The following is a 20,707-nucleotide window of genomic DNA, read 5'->3' on the forward strand; positions in this document are numbered from 1 at the left end:
GTAGTGCATCTTGTACCAAGTCGTGCATCTTGTCCCAAGTAGTGCATCTCGGAGAGGTACTGCATCTTGGATAGGTATTGCATTTTGGATAGGTACTGCATCTTGGATAAGTAGTGCATCTTTGATAGGTACGGCATCTTGGATGGCTACTGCATCTTGGATAGGTACTGCATCTTGGTTAGGTACTGAATCTTGGATAGGTACTGCATCTTGGATAGGTACTGCATCTTGGATAGGTACTGCATCTTGGATAGGTACTGCATCTTGGATAGGTACTGCATCTTGTAGTTTTTTGACCGACCTATGAAAGTTGAGTTGACAGTTGAGTCGGGCCGCAAGAGCCCAGTTGAGTCAGGCCCTAAGAGCCCTGTTGAGTCGGGCCGATAGGTCCCAGACTCCTACGGCAAGAGCCGCAAGAGCCCAGTTGAGTCGGGCCGCAAGAGCCCAGACTCCTGCGCCACAAGCCGCAAGAGCCCAGTTCAGTCGGGCCGCAAGGGCCCAGTTGAGTCGGGCCTCAAGGACCCAGTTGAGTCGGGCCTCAAGGTTCCAGTTGAGACTGGCCGCAAGAGCCCAGACTCCTGCGCCAAAAGCTGCAAGAGCCCAGTTGAGTCGGGCCGCAAGGGGCCAGTTGAGTCGGGCCGCAAGGGCCCAGTTGAGTCGGGCCGCAAGGACCCAGTTGAGTCGGGCCGCAAGGGCCCAGTTGAGTCGGGCCGCAAGGGCCCAGTTGAGTCGGGCCGCAAGAGGCCAGTTGAGTCGGGCAGCAAGAGCCCAGACTCCTGCGGAAAGAGCCGCAAGAGCCCAGTTAAGTCGGGCCGCAAGGGGCCTGTTGAGTCGGGCCGCAAGAGCCCAGTTGAGTCGGGCCGCAAGGACCCAGTTGAGTCGGGCCGCAAGAGGCCAGTTGAGTCGGGCAGCAAGGGCCCAGTCGGGTACTGCATCTTGGATAGGTACTGCATCTTGGATAGGAACTGCATCTTGGATAGGTACGGCATCTTGGATAGGTACTGCATCTTGGATAGGTACTGCATCTTGTTTTTCGACCGACCTATGACAGTTGAGTTGACAGTTGAGTCGGGCCGCAAGAGCCCAGTTGAGTCGGCCCGCAAGAGCCCAGTTGAGTCGGGCCGCAAGAGCCCAGTTGAGTTGGGCCGCAAGAGCCCAGTGTAGTCGGGCCGCAAGAGCCCAGTTGAGTCCGGCCGCAAGGGCCCAGTTGAGTTGGTTGAGTCGGGCCGCAAGGGCCCAGTTGTAGTAGTAGTAGCAGTAGTCGTGCATCTTGTCCCAAGTAGTGCATCTTGGATAGGTACTGCATCTTGGATAGGTACTGCATCTTGGATAGGTAGTGCATCTTGTAGTTTTTCGACCGACCTATGAAAGTTGAGTTGACAGTTGAGTCGGGCCGCAAGAGCCCAGTTGAGTCGGGCCGCAAGAGGCCAGTTGAGTCGGTCAGCAAGGGCCCAGTTGAGTTGGGCCGCAAGTGCCCAGTTGAGTCGGGCCGCAAGAGCCCAGTTGATTCGGGCCGCAAGGGCCCAGACTCCTGCGGAAAAGGCCGCAAGAGCCCAGTTGAGTCGGGCCGCAAGGGCCCAGTTGAGTCGGTTGAGTCAGGCCGCAAGGGCCCAGTTGTAGTAGTAGTAGCAGTAGTAGTGCATATTGTCCCAAGTAGTGCATCTTGTCCCAAGTATTGCATCTTTGATAGGTACTGCATCTTGGATAGGTACTGCATCTTGTAGTTTTTCGACCGACCTATGAAAGTTGAGTTGACAGTTGAGTCGGGCCAAAAGAGCCTAGTTGAGTCGGGCCGCAAGGGCCCATTTTTTTCAGTTGTAGTAGTAGTAGTAGTAGTGCATATTTTCCCAAGCAGTGCATTTTGTCCCAAGTAGTGCATCTTGGATAGGTACTGTATCTTGGATAGGTACTGCATCTTGTAGTTTTTCGACCGACCTATGAAAGTTGAGTTGACAGTTGAGTCGGGCCAAAAGAGCCTAGTTGAGTCGGGCCGCAAGGTCCAAGACTCCTACGGCAAGAGCCGCAAGAGCCCAGTTGAGTCGGGCCGCAAGGTCCCAGACTCCTACGGCAAGAGCCGCAAGAGCCCAGTTGAGTCGGGCCGCAAGAGCCCAGACTCCTGCGCCAAAAGCCGCAAGAGCCCAGTTAAGTCGGGCCGCAAAGGCCCAGTTGAGTCGGGCCTCAAGGGTCCAGTTGAGTCGGGCTTCAAGGGTCCAGTTGAGTCGGGTTTCAAGGGTCCAGTTGAGTCGGGCTTCAAGGCTCCAGATGAGTCAGACCTCAAGGTTCCAGATGAGTCGGGCCGCAAGGGCCCAGATTAGTCGGGCCTCAAGGGCCCAGTTGAGTTGGGCCTCAAGGGTCAAGTTGAGTCGGGTTTCAAGGGTCCAGTTGAGTCGGGCTTCAAGGGTCCAGTTGAGTCGGGCCTCAAGGGTCCAGATGAGTCGGGCCTCAAGGTTCCAGTTTAGTCTGGCCTCGAGGGTCCATTTGAGTCGGGTTTCAAGGGTCCATTTGAGTCGGGTTTCAAGGGTACAGTTGAGTCGGGTTTCAAGGATACAGTTGAGTCTGGTTTCAAGGGTCCAGTTGAGTTGGGCTTCAAGGGTCCAGTTGAGTCGGGCCACAAGAGCGGCGGTCGAGGGTCCAGTTGAGTCGGGCCTCAAGGGTCCAGTTGAGTCGGGCCTCAAGTGTGCAGTTGAGTCGGGCCGCAAGAGCTCAGTTGAGTCGGGCGGCAAGAGCCCAGACTCCTGCGGCAAGAGCCCAGACTCCTGCGGCAAGAGCCCAGACTCCTGCGGCAAAAGCCGCAAGAGCCCAGTTGAGTCGGGCCGCAAGGGCCCAGTTTTTTCAGTTGTAGTAGTAGTAGTAGTAGTGCATATTGTCCCAAGCAGTGCATCTTTTCCCAAGTAGTGCATCTTGGATAGGTACTGCATCTTGGATAGGTACTGCATCTTGGATAGGTACTGTATCTTGGATAGGTACTGCATCTTGGATAGGTACTGCATTTTGGATAGGTACAGCATCTTGGATAGGTACTGCATCTTGTAGTTTTTTGACCGACCTATGAAAGTTGAGTTGACAGTTGACCGCAAGAGCCCAGTTGAGTCGGGCCGCAAGAGCCCAGACTCCTGCGGCAAGAGCCCAATTGAGTCGGGCCGCAAGAACCCAGTTGAGTCGGGCCGCAACGTCCCAGACTCCAGGGCCAAAAGCCGCAAGAGCCCAGTTGAGCGGCGGTCGAGGGTCCAGTTGAGTCGGGCTTCAAGGGTCCAGTTGAGTCTGGCTTCAAGGGTCCAGTTGAGTCGGGCTTCAAGGGTCCAGTTGAGTCGGGCTTCAAGGGTCCAGTTGAGTCTGGCTTCAAGGGCCCAGTTGAGTCGGGCCTCAAGGGTCCAGTTGAGTCGGGCCTCAAGGGTCCAGTTGAGTCGGGCTTCAAGGGTCCAGTTGAGTCGGGCTTCAAGGGTCCAGTTGAGTCTGGCTTCAAGGGTCCAGTTGAGTCGGGCCTCAAGGGTCCAGATGAGTCGGGCCTCAAGGGTCCAGATGAGTCGGGCCGCAAGGGCCCAGTTTAGTCGGGCCTTAAGGGTCCAGTTGAGTCAGGCCTCAAGGGTCCAGTTGAGTCGGGCCTAAAGGGTCCAATTGAGTCGGGCTTCAAGGGTCCAGCTGAGTCGGGCCTCAAGGGTCCAGATGAGTCGGGTTTCAAGGGTACAGTTGAGTCGGGTTTCAAGGGTACAGTTGAGTCGGGATTCAAGGGTCCAGTTGAGTCGGGCTTCAAGGGTCCAGTTGAGTCTGGCCGCAAGAGCGGCGGTCGAGGGTCCAGTTGAGTCTGGCCTCAAGGGTCCAGTTGAGTCGGGCCGCAAGGGTCCAGTTGAGTCGGGCCGCAAGGTCCCACACTCCAGCGCCAAAAGCCGCACGAGCCCAGTTGAGTCGGGCCGCAAGGTCCCAGACTCCAGCGCCAAAAGCCGCAAGGGCCCAGTTGAGTCGGGCCTCAAGGGTCCAGTTGAGTCGGGCTTCAAGGGTCCAGTTGAGTCGGGCTTCAAGGGTCCAGTTGAGTCGGGCCGCAAGAGCGGCGGTCGAGGGTCCAGTTGAGTTGGACCTCAAGAGCCCATTGTGGGTATCGCTTCTCGGCCTTTTGGCTAAGAGCAAGTGTAGTATCTTAAACTATATTTGGTTTTGGTTTAGTGAGTTTTATTTGGTTTTAAGCTGTTGGTACCTCCAGAATGTCGGCCTCCCATGCCGGCAGGAGGAGGCACCACAGCGTGTGCTTCACCCTGAAGGAGGTGTCTGGAAAAGTACCACAGTTTTCACGTTTCACGACACCTCGTCCAGAAAGCTCTGAATTTCAAAGCCGATGACCTGAACTGTATCTTGACCCTGCCTTTCAACAAAGACTTTGATGTGAGCTTTCACTCTGCGATAATTCTGAAAGAATTCTGGACAAGGTTTGAAGGGGTGAAGCCCCAGTTTACAGCATTTATTGTGGAGAATTTGACTGACAACTCACTGAAACATGTGATTGTTAGAATGTTCAATGAAACTGTGAGTGCTGATGACATTTGTATGTGGCTGGGAAGATTTTGCACGGTGAAAGGCCAGGCTATCAAGGTCAGAGATGTGGATGGCATTTGGACAGGCAGCTGGAGGGTCCCCATCCAACAATGCAGGACCCCCAGGGCTACCAAGGCCTGAAGCACCTACCTAGTATGATAGTCCTGGGGGATAACCGGGGCTACATCCACTACCAAGGACAACCCAAGCTCTGCCGGCGGTGTGGGGATTATGGGCAGGGAGGCTTGCACTCAAGTGGTCTCCCACACAGACCCAGGAGGAGGAGGTGGGGTCTGCGGAGGCTCCACCCACACACACTTGGGAGGGGGTGGTGGTGCCTGAGGGAGTCCCACCCACTGACACAGACGGGGGAGGGAGAACAGAGGCCTGAGAAGGCCTCCATTCCTGAAACCCAAATGGAACTCGGGACCATAGGCGATGGGACCCCTCGGGCCTCCGGACCCCCTGGATGAGTGTCTGAACTCCCTCTTGAACCACGCCCAGTACCTCAAGAGGCCTCTGTCAGAATCGTCCTCTGAGAGTAACTTGCTCTCGGAGAAGAGACCTGGGACCCTCTCAGACAGTGACTCTGTGGAGGAGCCCAGAACCTTCCCCTCTGATTCACCCAACGAGGTCTCGTTCCTCACGGTAGCTATGAAATCAACCCCAAGGACTTTCCCCATGAAGAGAATGGACAAAAGGGGACACGTTGCTAAAACCCCTCCTCTCTCACCTACAAGAGAGAAGGCAGAGCAACATTTACAAGGTCTCTTTTAACCGGATTTTAACTGTTTTACTTTGTTTCATCGTTATACCTGTTTTTAACCATGCTCATGGCGATCACATTCTCAACAATCAATGTCAGAAGTGTGAAGTCTAGAGTTAGAGCCCAGAGCATTTTATCCTGTCTTAACTCTTTTAACTCGGATGTGTTTTTATTACAAGAATGTAAATATTTATGGTTTTACTGATAAACACAACAGGTATGAATTTTTAGAAGATCTGCAGTCCCACATGCTAGGTAGAACTCCTTTTATTTTAGCAGGGGATTTTAACTGTATTTTAACCAAAGATGATAGGAACAGAACAGGGGATTTTCAACTAGACAAAACATCGGTTTTATTGCAGGGTTTGTGTAGGGATTTTAAACTACGAGACTGTTTCAAAACCATGCATCGTAGAGAGTTGGGCTTCACCTGGTTCAGTGGTGATGGCACCAGAGCCTCTCGCATTGACTAGGTTTTTACCAGGGACTGCCCACCTACCGATGCTAGATTGACCCCTGTTTTCTTTCCCGATCACGTGATGCTTTCCTGCACTCTGTCGCTGTCCTCGGGTTTGACTTCAGGAAGTGGTCTGTGGAAGTTGAACTGCTCCCTGTTAAACGATGCTGACACCGTCAGTCAGTACAGGGAGCAGTTCAAGGACTGGCAGACCCTTCAAGACTTACATGAGACACGAGCACACTGGTGGGAGATGGTCAAATCTAGGACTAGGACTTTTTTTAGACACATGGGGAAAAATAAAAAAATAAAAGAGAATAGCCGCATGTTGGGACTGCAGAAACGGTTACAAAGATATTTTAACTTAATAAAAGAAGGACTTGATTTTAATGAAGAAATAAAAAAGATAAAAAGGGAAATGTCAGATCTTGCTGAAATAAAAAGTAAAGGAATCATTTTAAGAGCCAAAGAAAAAGAATTGGAACAAAACGAAAAATGCACAAGGTACTTTTTAAAGAAAATTTTGAACAAAAGTGAAACATTTTGAACACTCAAAAAAGAGGACGGCCAGCTGGCACAAACAACCTAAGAATTAAAACAAACAGTTGAAAAGTTTTATGAAAAGCTATATGGTACGAAACAAATAAATGAATCCGTTTTAAACACACTTTTTAACTGCATTGAAAACATTTTATCAGACAGTGAGCTTTTAACCCAGGATTTTACCCTTTTAGATTCAACAAAACATATCAGGACTTTTAAAAAGGGCAAATCCCCGGGGGCCGACGGGCTCCCGGTGGAGTTTTATCTGACTTTCTGGGACATTTTAGCACCTGACACTGTCAAGTGCATTTTATACATGGACGACGTGAACATTTTATGCACTGACCTTTTATCTGTAAACAGGACTTTGGACTTGACGGACTGGTTTGGACTGGCCTCTGGGTCTAGACTTAACAGGACCAAGACCCAAGCCCAATTTTATGGACCATGGACCCCCGACGAGACCGCCGGACTCCCCCTCACTGTGACCCAAGGACAAAAGATACTGGGAATCAAGTTTGACCGGGAGGGGGGTGGAAATGCAAATTGGGGCGACCTGATAGGAAAAGTTAGGCAAAGACTGGGACTCTGGACATTTAGAGGACTGACCATGGAAGGGAAGGTTTTAATCGTCAAGTTAATGATTTTACCCTTGTTTTTACTAATTTGTTCTGTTTTTATCCCTCCAAGGAGCGTGCTTTTAACTGTGGAGAGGGCGATCTTTTACTTCTTATGGGGGTCAAAGTGGGAAAGAATAAGAAGAGATGTCATGAAGAGAACCAAAGAAAAAGGGGGGAAAGGTGTCCCGGACCTCCACCTTTTCCTGGGAGCCAGATACACGGCAATGCACCTGACACTTTCAAAGGACCCATCCAGAAATCCAAAGACTACAACCTTCACACGATTCTGGATGGGTTCCTACCTGAGGACCAAGAAGTTTTTACCGATCGACCTGAGAACACCAGTGTCTTTTAACCTGCCTAAGTTTTATGCTTTCATCCCCACCTTTTTAAAGCATTTTAACCTAGAACAGGAGGAGTTGCAACTTTTAACCAACCACCGTTTTATAATCTCTTCTGTGCAGGAGCGGGAACCAGTGAGTCCAGTGCGTGGGCTCGCACTTGGTGAGCCATCACAAGTTTAGCGCAATGTCAACCATCCTTCTCTCCCAAACAGACTCCGGGACCTGTCCTGGATGGTGGCTCATGAGGTTCTCCCGGTCAGAGCCGTGATGCACTCCCGAGGACAGTCCCGAAACCCGTCCTGCCCCCGACCAGGTTGTGGCGCGCCTGAGTCGGTAAGGCACTTCCCCTTGGAGTGCAGAGCCGCCGTCGACCAGTGGGCAATAGCCGGATTCTTGCAATTCCCGTACCTACCAGCAGGGGAGGTCCTGACAGCCCAGCTGATGCTGTACGGGGTGGGCCTAAGTCAGAGAGTAACAAAAAAGGACTTCTCAAGAATTTGGCTCACCCTCGCCGCCATCAAAGACGCCATCTGGACCTCCAGAAACCTGTTGGTAGGAAGGCACATGCAGATCCCCCCCGTGGCTGTGATCCGGAAGGCAGCAGCTACAGTCCGAGAGGCTGTAGCTGCAGGCGGCGGGCCCTAGGACACAGCCACAAAGAAGAAATCGCCTCTGTGCTCATTCGGACAAAGGTTACCGGAAGCCTCACTCGAAGGTCAAAGCCGCAGCGGCCTGGCTCTCCAAAAGAGGAGCTGTGGGAGAGAGCCTCCTCTGAACATCACAGGCTCCCGAGAGAGCAAATGTTTGGGGGAGCAGGTTGAGTTATTCTGGATAGGGACTCACCCCGCTTGTGACGAAGGACCCGCCCCGTTTCTGCCAGGTGCCTGATTGACAGGTCGAGTAGCCAATCACGCGTTAGCATAGGCAAGTTAGGTTGAGGATGCTACGTGTTTGCAGAGTTTTAGTTGTTTTCCCCCACATCGTGTAGAGCTTGTGGTTGTTGTTTGGTGTGCGTGATAAAAAGTGAGTATTTGTTAGAAACGAAAGTAGACATAGACACACCATTTGTTCCATGAGTGTGTAAAGTGTTGCATGCCATTCGAATTGTTTAATAGTGTAGTTAAAGTTATATATTTACCTTGTTTTGTATTTGTGAATGCTAAGTGCCTCGAGCTAAGCGCTAACAGCAGTAGCTCCGACGGAGCTCATGTATATTTGTGCATTATATGTTATTGTTTTACAGATTTTATTATAATTTATGTTCTCCTTGTTTATATTACAGAACCACACTCGTATTTGCATGATCAATAACTGCTCTGTAAATACCAACCACCAGTATTATTTGACTAAAATCTTTAATAAAGATTAAACCCTGGATCATCTCTCCCAGTGCATTCTTGCCAATGCCCCCTGGCGGTCACAACCCGTATGAAACCAGAAAATTAGCTCACCCCAAAACACCGCTTCTGCACAAAGAGGGCTTTTATGAACTGCACTCCCTTTTAATGGACACTTTTATTGACACATTTATTTAAATAAACATTGTTTTTAGCCATTTTATCACTAAACCACTTTAATGAAAACATATTTTTTAAACTATAGGTTTTATTGTTGATGTGTGTAAAAATGTGCAAAAAAGAAACAATGTGAAAATGTAAATCAATGAAATGTGATCAATATTGTTTATGGTGTCAATAAACTTTTTCGAAAGAAAAAATCTGTTCTTATCAGTTTAATATCTGATACGTCCCCTACCTGGGGACCATTAAATTGATTTTTGGACCAGGGAGATGGAATTTGGGGCTTGCTCCGTCCACTCCACGCATCGGCTCGGTATTGCAGTACCTCCGAGAACGGTGCACCTCCACTCTCAGGTTAAAAAGTCATTCAGTTTGTTTTCACCGTCACGTTACATGCAAATGTGCCATCATACCCTCATGTTAAACGTTTTTTTGCCGTTTGTCTGCTCCGGAAGTGGACAAAAATTGTCGGAGACGTTTTGAGTGGAAGGGCTGGACATTTCAAATCTCCCGCCAAAAGCCCTGACTGGAGAAGAGGGGGAGGGAAGGTGAAGTATCTGTTCCTAAACCCAACCCCATTGGGAGGTAGCCCATTCAACGTAAACCCTTGTGCAAAATAGGCCACATTTGGAATTTGAGCGGCCCCTTTGTGAAGTACAGTATATGTGTGTGTGACTAGCTGGGGTTTTTTTTTTTTTTTTTTGGGTCAAATGCAACACTGACATTCAAACCCATCCTCGACAAGTAAAGTCTTCACATGAGGGCGTGCTTCTGCCCAGTTTCGAGCCGGGGACCTTTAGCAAACGAGCTTCAAAATATATATATTTTTTGCCTAAAATACTCTCAAATGTACAAAAGTAGCAAGACAGTAAAGTTTTGTTTTTATCTTTTTGCTTAAAATACTCTAGATTTTTATTTTACACTCTATTGTTTAAAAATTGTTTTCAGCACCTGGTATTTTTTACATACGTTTTACAAGCTTCAAAATATTTTTGGGGCATAAAATACTCAAAAATGTACAAAAGTAGCAGGACAGCAATGTTTTTCAGGGGTTTCTTGTGGCATAAATACTTTTTTTTTATATATATATTAAACAGGTAAATTGTGTTGAAAATTTCTTTCAGCACCTGGTATTTTTACATACTTTTTTACAAGCTTCAGAATATATTATTTGGCCTAAAATACTCCCTAAAATACTCTCTAAATGCACAAAAGTAGCAGGACAGCTCCCTCTGCTGCCCATATTCTAAATTGCAGTTTGTACAAAAATGTGTGATTTTAAAGTCAAATTGACTGTGTTTTTCTTTCCACTTTAGTTTCTACATATCCACACATACTGTGTTTCTTTGTTCTTTGTCTGTTGAAGGATTTACAAAAGAAGATAAAAGCTCACAGCACCTGGTATTCCCAGGCGGTCTCCCATCCAAGTACTAACCAGGCCCGACCCGCGGGGGCCAGCCGTGGATAGTGGGCATAGAGCGCCAGCCAATCAGAATGAGCCTGTGTGCCATGTGCCACTGTGATGAAGGCCAACCAATCAGAATGCAGAGATTCGTGTTGTTCACAAATTCATCTCAAGAGACCAGAGTTCAAATCCTGCTGTGCCCAGAAGAAGAGGAACGTTTCAAAGGATCAAAACTTTAAATGTATTAAGTTTATGAGTTCAAACATTAAATGCAGGGTTCAGAATAAGCGATGTCGCAAAATGCGACGCAATTTCTCTCAAATGCGATGCGTTCGTCAGAAAAAAGGGCTAAAAGTACTGATCACTCGTCAATCGATCGTCAATAACGTCATGACACATGTAGGACGTGTGTTGTCATGACGAGTCCCGCTGCTGTCTCAGACCACGAGTCTGAAAGTGGGAGGAGCCACGTGCGGTGAAGTTAGCGTCACAGATTCAGACTTCCGAGGTCAACAGCTCCTTAACGCAAAAGTCTTTGCAGATCATTCACATCCAAAATATTCATATTTACACTGCAGTGACACAGCCTCGTTTTTAACAATCAGATGCGTATTTTGGGCCCAACGAATTACACTGATCCGAATGTGCAGAGCCGAGACGAGTGCTTAGGGACCGTCATCAAACGTTCAGCCGGAGCTGAGGCAAGTGCTTAGGGACCGTCATCAAGTAGCAAAACGAAAAATTGAAATGTTTTATAGCTGGAATGGAACGTCAAATAGAGCGGTACAATTTGAATAACACAATAAATACACCATGATGGTCGCCACAGCAACCTTTATTTTACCATCAGAAGCTTAACACATATTTTTTGTGAGTGTAAAGACAATTAATATGTAAATGAGACTCCTGCAAATAGTCATCTGATGATGATGTGGAAGAAAGTTGTAAATAAGTTAATCTAACTTGGTGTTAATTAATTTGTTCAACAACTATTTTTTTTTTTTTAATAAGAATGTTTACAAATACATTTGAAATAAATAATCTTGTTACATCAATGGAAAATATTGATTGTTTAACAAATAGTGATTTCTGCTTCACCTTAAGAGATTTACCCACGTCACACCTTCTGCATAAATAAACTTGGAATGGGTTAGAAAACTCCAGGTGTTTAGTCCGCAGGGGTCAGAGGTCACACTATCACATCTCTAACACTGCAGCACTGAACTGTACCACTGTGTTCAGTTTATGCTCTGCAGAGAAATAAAACATTGACTCATATTATTAATGATATGATATCTCAATCATGTATAGAATATTATTGTATTGTTATATTGGAAAGAAAACACAATAACATATACTTTTAAGAATATTTATTGACAGGGAAAATGCCAGAAATATTAAGTTTCATTTATTTACACTTCAGACAGCATTCATTACTTGACAGTAGTATTTACATTAAATATACAGATATATACAGTCCAGGGAAGTATGTGTGGATGTGAGGACTGTGCGGGGCCTGCTTCAGCTCCAGTTTGCAGAACCTGCACGTTCTCCCTGGGGCAGAACTGGGCAGAACCTGCACGTTCTCCCTGGGGCAGAACTGGGCAGAACCTGCACGTTCTCCATGGGGCAGAACTGGGCAGAACCTGCACGTTCTCCATGGGGCAGAACCTGCACGTTCTCCCTGGGGCAGAACTGGGCAGAACCTGCACGTTCTCCCTGGGGCAGGTGACTCCTCTCTCTTCCTCTTCTGCTGCTTCCTTTTTCCACTCTCTGTCTTGTGGCCTCCAGCTCCCTCTGGAAGAACTCTGTGTCCACAAAGTCCTTAAAGGGTTTCTTCTGGGCTGCTGCTGCTGCTGCTGCTCAGGGCGTCCTGAGAAAGAGACGGTGATGGTCAGAGCTGTAGGAGGAGACGAGGTGATGGTCGGAGCTGCAGGAGGAGACGAGGTGATGGTCAGAGCTGTAGGAGACTAGGTGATGGTTTGAGCTGCAGGAGGAGACGAGGTGATGGTTGGAGCTGCAGGAGGAGACGAGGTGATGGTCAGAGCTGTAGGAGACTAGGTGATGGTTTGAGCTGCAGGAGGAGACGAGGTGATGGTTGGAGCTGCAGGAGGAGACGAGGTGATGGTCAGAGCTGTAGGAGACTAGGTGATGGTTTGAGCTGCAGGAGGAGACGAGGTGATGGTCGGAGCTGCAGGAGGAGACGAGGTGATGGTCAGAGCTGTAGGAGACGAGGTGATGGTCTGAGCTGTAGGAGACGAGGTGATGGTCGGAGCTGCAGGAGACGAGGTGATGGTCGGAGCTGCAGGAGACGAGGTGATGGTCAGAGCTGTAGGAGACGAGGTGATGGTCGGAGCTGTAGGAGACGAGGTGATGGTCAGAGCTGTAGGAGACGAGGTGATGGTCAGAGCTGTAGGAGACGAGGTGATGGTCGGAGCTGCAGGAGACGAGGTGATGGTCAGAGCTGTAGGAGACGAGGTGATGGTCGGAGCTGTAGGAGACGAGGTGATGGTCGGAGCTGCAGGAGACGAGGTGATGGTCAGAGCTGTAGGAGACGAGGTGATGGTCGGAGCTGCAGGAGGAGACGAGGTGATGGTCAGAGCTGTAGGAGACGAGGTGATGGTCGGAGCTGTAGGAGGAGACGAGGTGATGGTCAGAGCTGTAGGAGACGAGGTGATGGTCGGAGCTGTAGGAGGAGACGAGGTGATGGTCAGAGCTGTAGGAGACGAGGTGATGGTCAGAGCTGTAGAAGACGAGGTGATGGTCGGAGCTGCAGGAGACGAGGTGATGGTCAGAGCTGTAGGAGACGAGGTGATGGTCAGAGCTGTAGGAGACGAGGTGATGGTCAGAGCTGTAGGAGACGAGGTGATGGTCAGAGCTGTAGGAGACGAGGTGATGGTCGGAGCTGCAGGAGACGAGGTGATGGTCAGAGCTGTAGGAGACGAGGTGATGGTCGGAGCAGCAGGAGACGAGGTGATGGTCTGAGGAGGAGGCTTCACTGTGGCAGGTGTCGTGGTGACGGCAGGTGTCGTGGTGACGACAGTTGTCGTGGTGATGACAGGCAGAGTTGTGGTGCTGCCAGAGTGTCTGTGTTTGCTCCAGCTTTTTCGGGCTGATGTTGAGTGAAGATGATGCATTTAATAATTTGATGTGATGATGATGTAATGACAAATATGTAGTTTTGTGGTCGGGTGTAGCGCGCTGTTGGCTGATTGGCTCAGGGACAGTGGAGGGGGAGGCGGCCTGTTGTGACGACTGCGGCTGAAGCTTCACTGGAGGAGGAACTACAGAACAAAACAGATGAATGTTTTAGTGATAAGCAACACGTGAAATACAAGACATGACACACATTTAGAACCACTGCACTGGCTGTCAAACTACAGTCAGCATGAAGCATTCATCTGTTCACTCTGATCGTTTGACTGAGACAGACACAGACACACATGGAGCATGAAGCATTCATCTGTTCACTCTGTGATCGTTTGACTGAGACAGACGGTGCACGGGCCGCGGTGCGGTGCGCGCACAGGTGGGCCGCGGTGCGCAGTGCTCCCCCGTACGCACTCCCCGTGCTCCGCGCCCGCCGCCTAATGTCGGCCTAATGCTCGTTGCTGAGAGTTTTTTAGCATTTCAAAACAATGACTGACACAACGATGTATTGAAGCTTCAAAGCAACAAAAAATAAATACAAATGTTAAAGATGTTTTTAATAATAAAAGTAAAAAAAAAAAAACAGGCCCGATCTGGTCTGATCTCAGAAGCTGCTGGGCCTGGTTAGTACTTGGATGGGAGGCCGCCTGGGAATACCAGGTGCTGTGAGCATTTTACAACTTTTTCACCTGTAGAAAAAAAAAAAAAAAAAAAAAAAGAAGAAGTTTTTTATTGAAATCCCAGTTGTGACGGAGCAAGTGGCGTGAAGGTTCTCTTCACGAAAAGAGAGTGTTTGATGCAAAAAAAGCCATTGATACGAGTTTTGACCTGGAACATTTCGCTGACGTCATACCACCCTGGACACGCCCCTTTGCAATCAGTGCAGGTGCGTGAGATCAGTGGAGAGCTGCATGGTCTGGAGCTGGAGGTCTGGTGGTTTTTGGCAGTTTGAATCGTTCTTTTGATCATTTTGATTGACTTTTTTCAGTTCTTTAGTTTGTTACTGGGAGGTGGATGTTTTGTATTTGGTTCTGAGCATGGCCCAAAGGACGGACAACACGGCATCGGACACAGGAATGGACACGACAAAGGAAATGGAGAAAGACGGAACGAACAAGGCAAGACAAAGTTTGAATGAATCTGTAAATAATCGAAAGAAGGAAGAAAGAAGAATGAAATGTATGAAAGAAGTCACTGTGGTGTTGGAGTTGACGGAGGGAGCACAGATCACGCCGCTCGCATTTCTCAAAGCGACTCAGGAGGTGTGCGGCTCCATAGCAGCTGCAGACTCATCTCAAAGGACAAATACTTGGTCCCGTCAGTCGCACCAAAGCGAAGGAGCGGCTCCTGCACTGGAGGAACTCAGCCACACTTAGCCTCATATTCACACATTCGGACTTCGGAGGTCAATAGCTCCTAATGCAAAAGTCTTTGCAGATCATTCACACACCAAAATACTCCCATTTACACAGCCAAGCGACTACAAGCCCGTTTTTGAAGATTAGATGCGTCTTTTGGGCGCAGCGACTGCCGCGGCTCCGAATGGGCAGAGCCGAGACGAGTGGGAAAAAGCAAAACAAAAAAGGAAACGTATCATAGCTGGAATGGAACATCAAATGGAGCGATACCATTTTAATAACACTAACCATACACCATGATGGACACCACAGCAACCTTTATTTTTTTCATATGAAGCTTTGTTTATTTATGAAATATGAGAATTAATCTTCAATAGTATTTTTATTATTTAATGTAGGGTCACCAAATGCACAGCACATATCAATAATGTCACCATCTATCTACTACAGCCTTTATTTCATCCATCAGAAGTATACTACATTTTAAATTAAATATGATGAATTATGGATATTAAACTTCAATAGCTTTTTTATTATTGGATGTAGGGTCGCCAAATCCTGTGTACATATCAATAATGACAATATCTACCTACTACAACCTTTATTCTACCCATCAGTAGATTAATACATTTATTCATGATTAAATTTATGAATTAATCTTCTTTACCTTTTTTCTTTTTTTACAAAATGTTTTTGGGTTTGATTTCCAGTAATAGCATGTGTCCAATATTGCAACTACTACATTTCTCAGTCTGGCAGTGTGATATTTTGGCTTCTATCTGGACACTTGTTGACCTGTTTCACATTGTGGACATCTAGTGGTCATTTTCTAAGCATTAGCTAAGCATTAGCTAAGCATTAGCTAAGCATTAGCTAAGCATTAGCTAAGCATCCAAGTTGCATTCACCAAGTGCATGATCAGTTGAAAAATGGGCCAATCAGAAACAACTATCAATTAGGAACATCATCTTCATGCAACTGTTTCCTTTTCAGTCGGCCAGAGTCGGAGTCCAGTCGGAGGCGTCTCTTCTCGGGGTCCAGTCGGAGGCGTCTCTTCTCGGGGTCCAGTCGGAGGCGTCTCTTCTCGGGGTCCAGTCGGAGGCGTCTCTTCTCGGGGTCCAGTCGGAGGCGTCTCTTCTCGGGGTCCAGTCGGAGGCGTCTCTTCTCGGGGTCCAGTCGGAGGCGTCTCTTCTCGGGGTCCAGTCGGAGGCGTCTCTTCTCGGGGTCCAGTCGGAGGCGTCTCTTCTCGGGGTCCAGTCGGAGGCGTCTCTTCTCGGGGTCCAGTCGGAGGCGTCTCTTCTCGGGGTCCAGTCGGAGGCGTCTCTTCTCGGGGTCCAGTCGGAGGCGTCTCTTCTCGGGGTCCAGTCGGAGGCGTCTCTTCTCGGGGTCCAGTCGGAGGCGTCTCTTCTCGGGGTCCAGTCGGAGGCGTCTCTTCTCGGGGTCCAGTCGGAGGCGTCTCTTCTCGGGGTCCAGTCGGAGGCGTCCCTTCTCGGGGTCCAGTCGGAGGCGTCCCTTCTCGGGGTCCAGTCGGAGGCGTCCCTTCTCGGGGTCCAGTCGGAGGCGTCCCTTCTCGGGGTCCAGTCGGAGGCGTCCCTTCTCGGGGTCCAGTCGGAGGCGTCCCTTCTCGGGGTCCAGTCGGAGGCGTCCCTTCTCGGGGTCCAGTCGGAGGCGTCCCTTCTCGGGGTCCAGTCGGAGGCGTCCCTTCTCGGGGTCCAGTCGGAGGCGTCCCTTCTCGGGGTCCAGTCGGAGGCGTCCCTTCTCGGGGTCCAGTCGGAGGCGTCCCTTCTCGGGGTCCAGTCGGAGGCGTCCCTTCTCGGAGTCCAGTCGGAGGCGTCCCTTCTCGGAGTCCAGTCGGAGGCGTCCCTTCTCGGAGTCCAGTCGGAGGCGTCCCTTCTCGGAGTCCAGTCGGAGGCGTCCCTTCTCGGAGTCCAGTCGGAGGCGTCCCTTCTCGGAGTCCAGTCGGAGGCGTCCCTTCTCGGAGTCCAGTCGGAGGCGTCCCTTCTCGGAGTCCAGTCGGAGGCGTCCCTTCTCGGAGTCCAGTCGGAGGCGTCCCTTCTCGGAGTCCAGTCGGAGGCGTCCCTTCTCGGAGTCCAGTCGGAGGCGTCCCTTCTCGGAGTCCAGTCGGAGGCGTCCCTTCTCGGAGTCCAGTCGGAGGCGTCCCTTCTCGGAGTCCAGTCGGAGGCGTCCCTTCTCGGAGTCCAGTCGGAGGCGTCCCTTCTCGGAGTCCAGTCGGAGGCGTCCCTTCTCGGAGTCCAGTCGGAGGCGTCCCTTCTCGGAGTCCAGTCGGAGGCGTCCCTTCTCGGAGTCCAGTCGGAGGCGTCCCTTCTCGGAGTCCAGTCGGAGGCGTCCCTTCTCGGAGTCCAGTCGGAGGCGTCCCTTCTCGGAGTCCAGTCGGAGGCGTCCCTTCTCGGAGTCCAGTCGGAGGCGTCCCTTCTCGGAGTCCAGTCGGAGGCGTCCCTTCTCGGAGTCCAGTCGGAGGCGTCCCTTCTCGGAGTCCAGTCGGAGGCGTCCCTTCTCGGAGTCCAGTCGGAGGCGTCCCTTCTCGGAGTCCAGTCGGAGGCGTCCCTTCTCGGAGTCCAGTCGGAGGCGTCCCTTCTCGGAGTCCAGTCGGAGGCGTCCCTTCTCGGAGTCCAGTCGGAGGCGTCCCTTCTCGGAGTCCAGTCGGAGGCGTCCCTTCTCGGAGTCCAGTCGGAGGCGTCCCTTCTCGGAGTCCAGTCGGAGGCGTCCCTTCTCGGGGTCCAGTCGGAGGCGTCCCTTCTCGGGGTCCAGTCGGAGGCGTCCCTTCTCGGGGTCCAGTCGGAGGCGTCCCTTCTCGGGGTCCAGTCGGAGGCGTCCCTTCTCGGGGTCCAGTCGGAGGCGTCCCTTCTCGGGGTCCAGTCGGAGGCGTCCCTTCTCGGGGTCCAGTCGGAGGCGTCCCTTCTCGGGGTCCAGTCGGAGGCGTCCCTTCTCGGGGTCCAGTCGGAGGCGTCCCTTCTCGGGGTCCAGTCGGAGGCGTCCCTTCTCGGGGTCCAGTCGGAGGCGTCCCTTCTCGGGGTCCAGTCGGAGGCGTCCCTTCTCGGGGTCCAGTCGGAGGCGTCCCTTCTCGGGGTCCAGTCGGAGGCGTCCCTTCTCGGGGTCCAGTCGGAGGCGTCCCTTCTCGGGGTCCAGTCGGAGGCGTCCCTTCTCGGGGTCCAGTCGGAGGCGTCCCTTCTCGGGGTCCAGTCGGAGGCGTCCCTTCTCGGGGTCCAGTCGGAGGCGTCCCTTCTCGGGGTCCAGTCGGAGGCGTCCCTTCTCGGGGTCCAGTCGGAGGCGTCCCTTCTCGGGGTCCAGTCGGAGGCGTCCCTTCTCGGGGTCCAGTCGGAGGCGTCCCTTCTCGGGGTCCAGTCGGAGGCGTCCCTTCTCGGGGTCCAGTCGGAGGCGTCCCTTCTCGGGGTCCAGTCGGAGGCGTCCCTTCTCGGGGTCCAGTCGGAGGCGTCCCTTCTCGGGGTCCAGTCGGAGGCGTCCCTTCTCGGGGTCCAGTCGAGTACTGCATCTTGGATAGGTACTGCATCTTGTTTTTCGACCGACCTATGACAGTTGAGTTGAAAGTTGAGTCGGGCCGCAAGAGCCCAGTTGAGGCGGGCCGCAAGGGCCCAGACTCCTACGTCAAGAGCCCAGTTGAGTTGGGCCGCAAGAGCCCAGTTGAGTCGGGCCGCAAGGGCCCAGTTGTAGTAGTAGTAGTAGTAGGGCATATTGTCCCAAGTAGTGCATCTTGTCCTAAATAATGCATATTGGATGGATACTGCCTCTTGGATAGGTACTGCATCTTGTAGTTTTTCGACCGACCTATGACAGTTAAGTTGAAAGATGACCGCAAGAGCCCAGTTGAGTCGGGCCGAAAGAGCCCAGACTCCTGCGCAAAAAGCTGCAAGAGCACAGTTTAGTCAGGCCGCAGAGCCCAGTTGAGTCGGGCCGCAAGAGCCCAGTTGAGTCGGGCCGCAAGGGCCCAGTTGAGTCGGGCCGCAAGAGCCCTGTTGAGTCAGGCCGCAAGGTCCCAGACTCCTACGGCAAGAGCCCAGTTGAGTCGGGCCGAAAGAGCCCAGATTCCTGCGGCAAGAGCCGCAGAGCCCAGTTGAGTTGGGCCGCAAGAGCCCAGACTCCTGCGCAAAAATCTGCAAGAGCACAGTTCAGTCAGGCCGCAGAGCCCAGTTGAGTCGGGCCGCAAGAGCCCAGTTGAGTCGGGCCGCAAGAGCCCAGTTGAGTCGGGCCGCAAGAGCCCAGTTGAGTCGGGCCGCAAGAGCCCAGTTGAGTCGGGCCGCAAGAGCCCAGTTGAGTCGGGCCGCAAGAGCCCAGTTGAGTCGGGCCGCAAGAGCCCAGTTGAGTCGGGCCGCAAGAGCCCAGTTGAGTCGGGCCGCAAGAGCCCAGTTGAGTCGGGCCGCAAGAGCCCAGTTGAGTCGGGCCGCAAGAGCCCAGTTGAGTCGGGCCGCAAGAGCCCAGTTGAGTCGGGCCGCAAGAGCCCTGTTGAGTCGGGCCGCAAGGTCCCAGACTCCTACGGCAAGAGCCGCAAGAGCCCAGTTGAGTCGGGCCGCAAGAGCCCAGACTCCTGCGCCAAAAGCCGCAAGAGCCCAGTTGAGTCGGGCCGCAAGTGCCCAGTTGAGTCGGGCCGCAGGGGCCCAGTTGAGTCGGGCCGCAGGGGCCCAGTTGAGTCAGGCCGCAGGGGCCCAGTTGAGTCGGGCCGCAGGGGCCCAGTTGAGTCGGGCCGCAGGGGCCCAGTTGAGTCGGGCCGCAGGGGCCCAGTTGAGTCGGGCCGCAGGGGCCCAGTTGAGTCGGGCCGCAGGGGCCCAGTTGAGTCGGGCCGCAAGAGCCAAGTAGAGTCGGGCAGCAAGGGCCCAGACTGCTACGGCAAGAGCCGCAAGAGCCCAGTTGAGTCGGGCCGCAAGAGCACAGACTCCTGCGCAAAAAGCCGCAAGAGCCCAGTTCTGTCGGGCCGCAAGGGCCCAGTTGAGTCGGGCCTCAAGGGCCCAGTTGAGTCGGGTTTCAAGGGTCCAGTTGAGTCGGGCTTCAAGGGTCCAGTTGAATCGGGCTTCAAGGGTCCAGTTGAATCGGGTTTCAAGGGTCCAGTTGAGTCGGGTTTCAAGGGTCCAGTTGAGTCGGGTCTCAAGGGTCCAGATGAGTCGGGCCTCAAGGGTTCAGTTGAGTCGGGCCTCAAGGGTTCAGTTGAGTCGGGCCTCAAGGGTTCAGTTGAGTCGGGCCTCAAGGGTCCAGTTGAGTCTGGCTTCAAGGGTCCAGTTGAGTCGGGTTTCAAGGTTCCAGTTGAGTCGGGCTTCAAGGGTCCAGTTGAGTCGGGCTTCAAGGGTCTAGTTGAGTCGGGCTTCAAGGGTCCAGTTGAGTCGGGTCTCAAGGGTCCAGATGAGTCTGGCCTCAAGGGCCCAGTTGAGTCTGGCCTCAAGGGCCCAGTTGAGTCTGGCCTCAAGGGTCCAGTTGAGTCGGGCCTCAAGGGTCCAGTTGAGTCGGGCCTCAAGGGTCCAGTTGAGTCGGGCCTCAAGGGTCCAGTTGAGTCGGGCCTCAAGGGTCCAGTTGAGTCGGGCCTCAAGGGTCCAGTTGAGTCGGGCCTCAAGGGTCCAGTTGAGTCGGGCCTCAAGGGTCCAGTTGAGTCGGGCCTCAAGGGTCCAGTTGAGTCGGGCCTCAAGGGTCCAGTTGAGTCGGGCCTCAAGGGTCCAGTTGAGTCGGGCTTCAAGGGTCCAGTTGAGTCGGGCCGCAAGAGCGGCGGTCGAGGGTCCAGTTGAGTCGGGCCTCAAGGGTCCAGTTGAGTCGGGCCTCAAGGGTCCAGTTGAGTCGGGCCTCAAGGGTCCAGTTGAGTCGGGCCTCAAGGGTCCAGTTGAGTCGGGCCTCAAGGGTCCAGTTGAGTCGGGCCTCAAGGGTCCAGTTGAGTCGGGCCGCAAGGGTCCAGTTGATTTGGGCCGCAAGAGGCCTGCCTCAACTGGGCCCTCAACCGCCGCTCTTGCGGCCCGACTCAACTGGACCCTTGCGGTCCGACTCATTTGGACCCTCGAGGCCCCACT

The 20,707-nt window shown here is 52.2% G+C and overlaps 2 pseudogenes; both read left to right on the forward strand.

Annotated features, from left to right (window-relative positions):
• Positions 1-4,092: 4,092 nt before the first annotated feature.
• LOC140361285 (U2 spliceosomal RNA) lies at positions 4,093-4,234 on the forward strand (annotated as a pseudogene).
• Positions 4,235-8,950: 4,716 nt separating this feature from the next.
• On the forward strand, positions 8,951-9,121 carry LOC140361284 (U2 spliceosomal RNA; annotated as a pseudogene).
• The last annotated feature ends 11,586 nt before the right edge of the window (positions 9,122-20,707 follow it).

This window comes from Eucyclogobius newberryi, unplaced genomic scaffold (assembly GCF_026437365.1).
Source record: "Eucyclogobius newberryi isolate DKJ021-1_F unplaced genomic scaffold, fEucNew1.0.hap1 SCAF_15, whole genome shotgun sequence".
Taxonomy (NCBI): domain Eukaryota; kingdom Metazoa; phylum Chordata; class Actinopteri; order Gobiiformes; family Gobiidae; genus Eucyclogobius; species Eucyclogobius newberryi.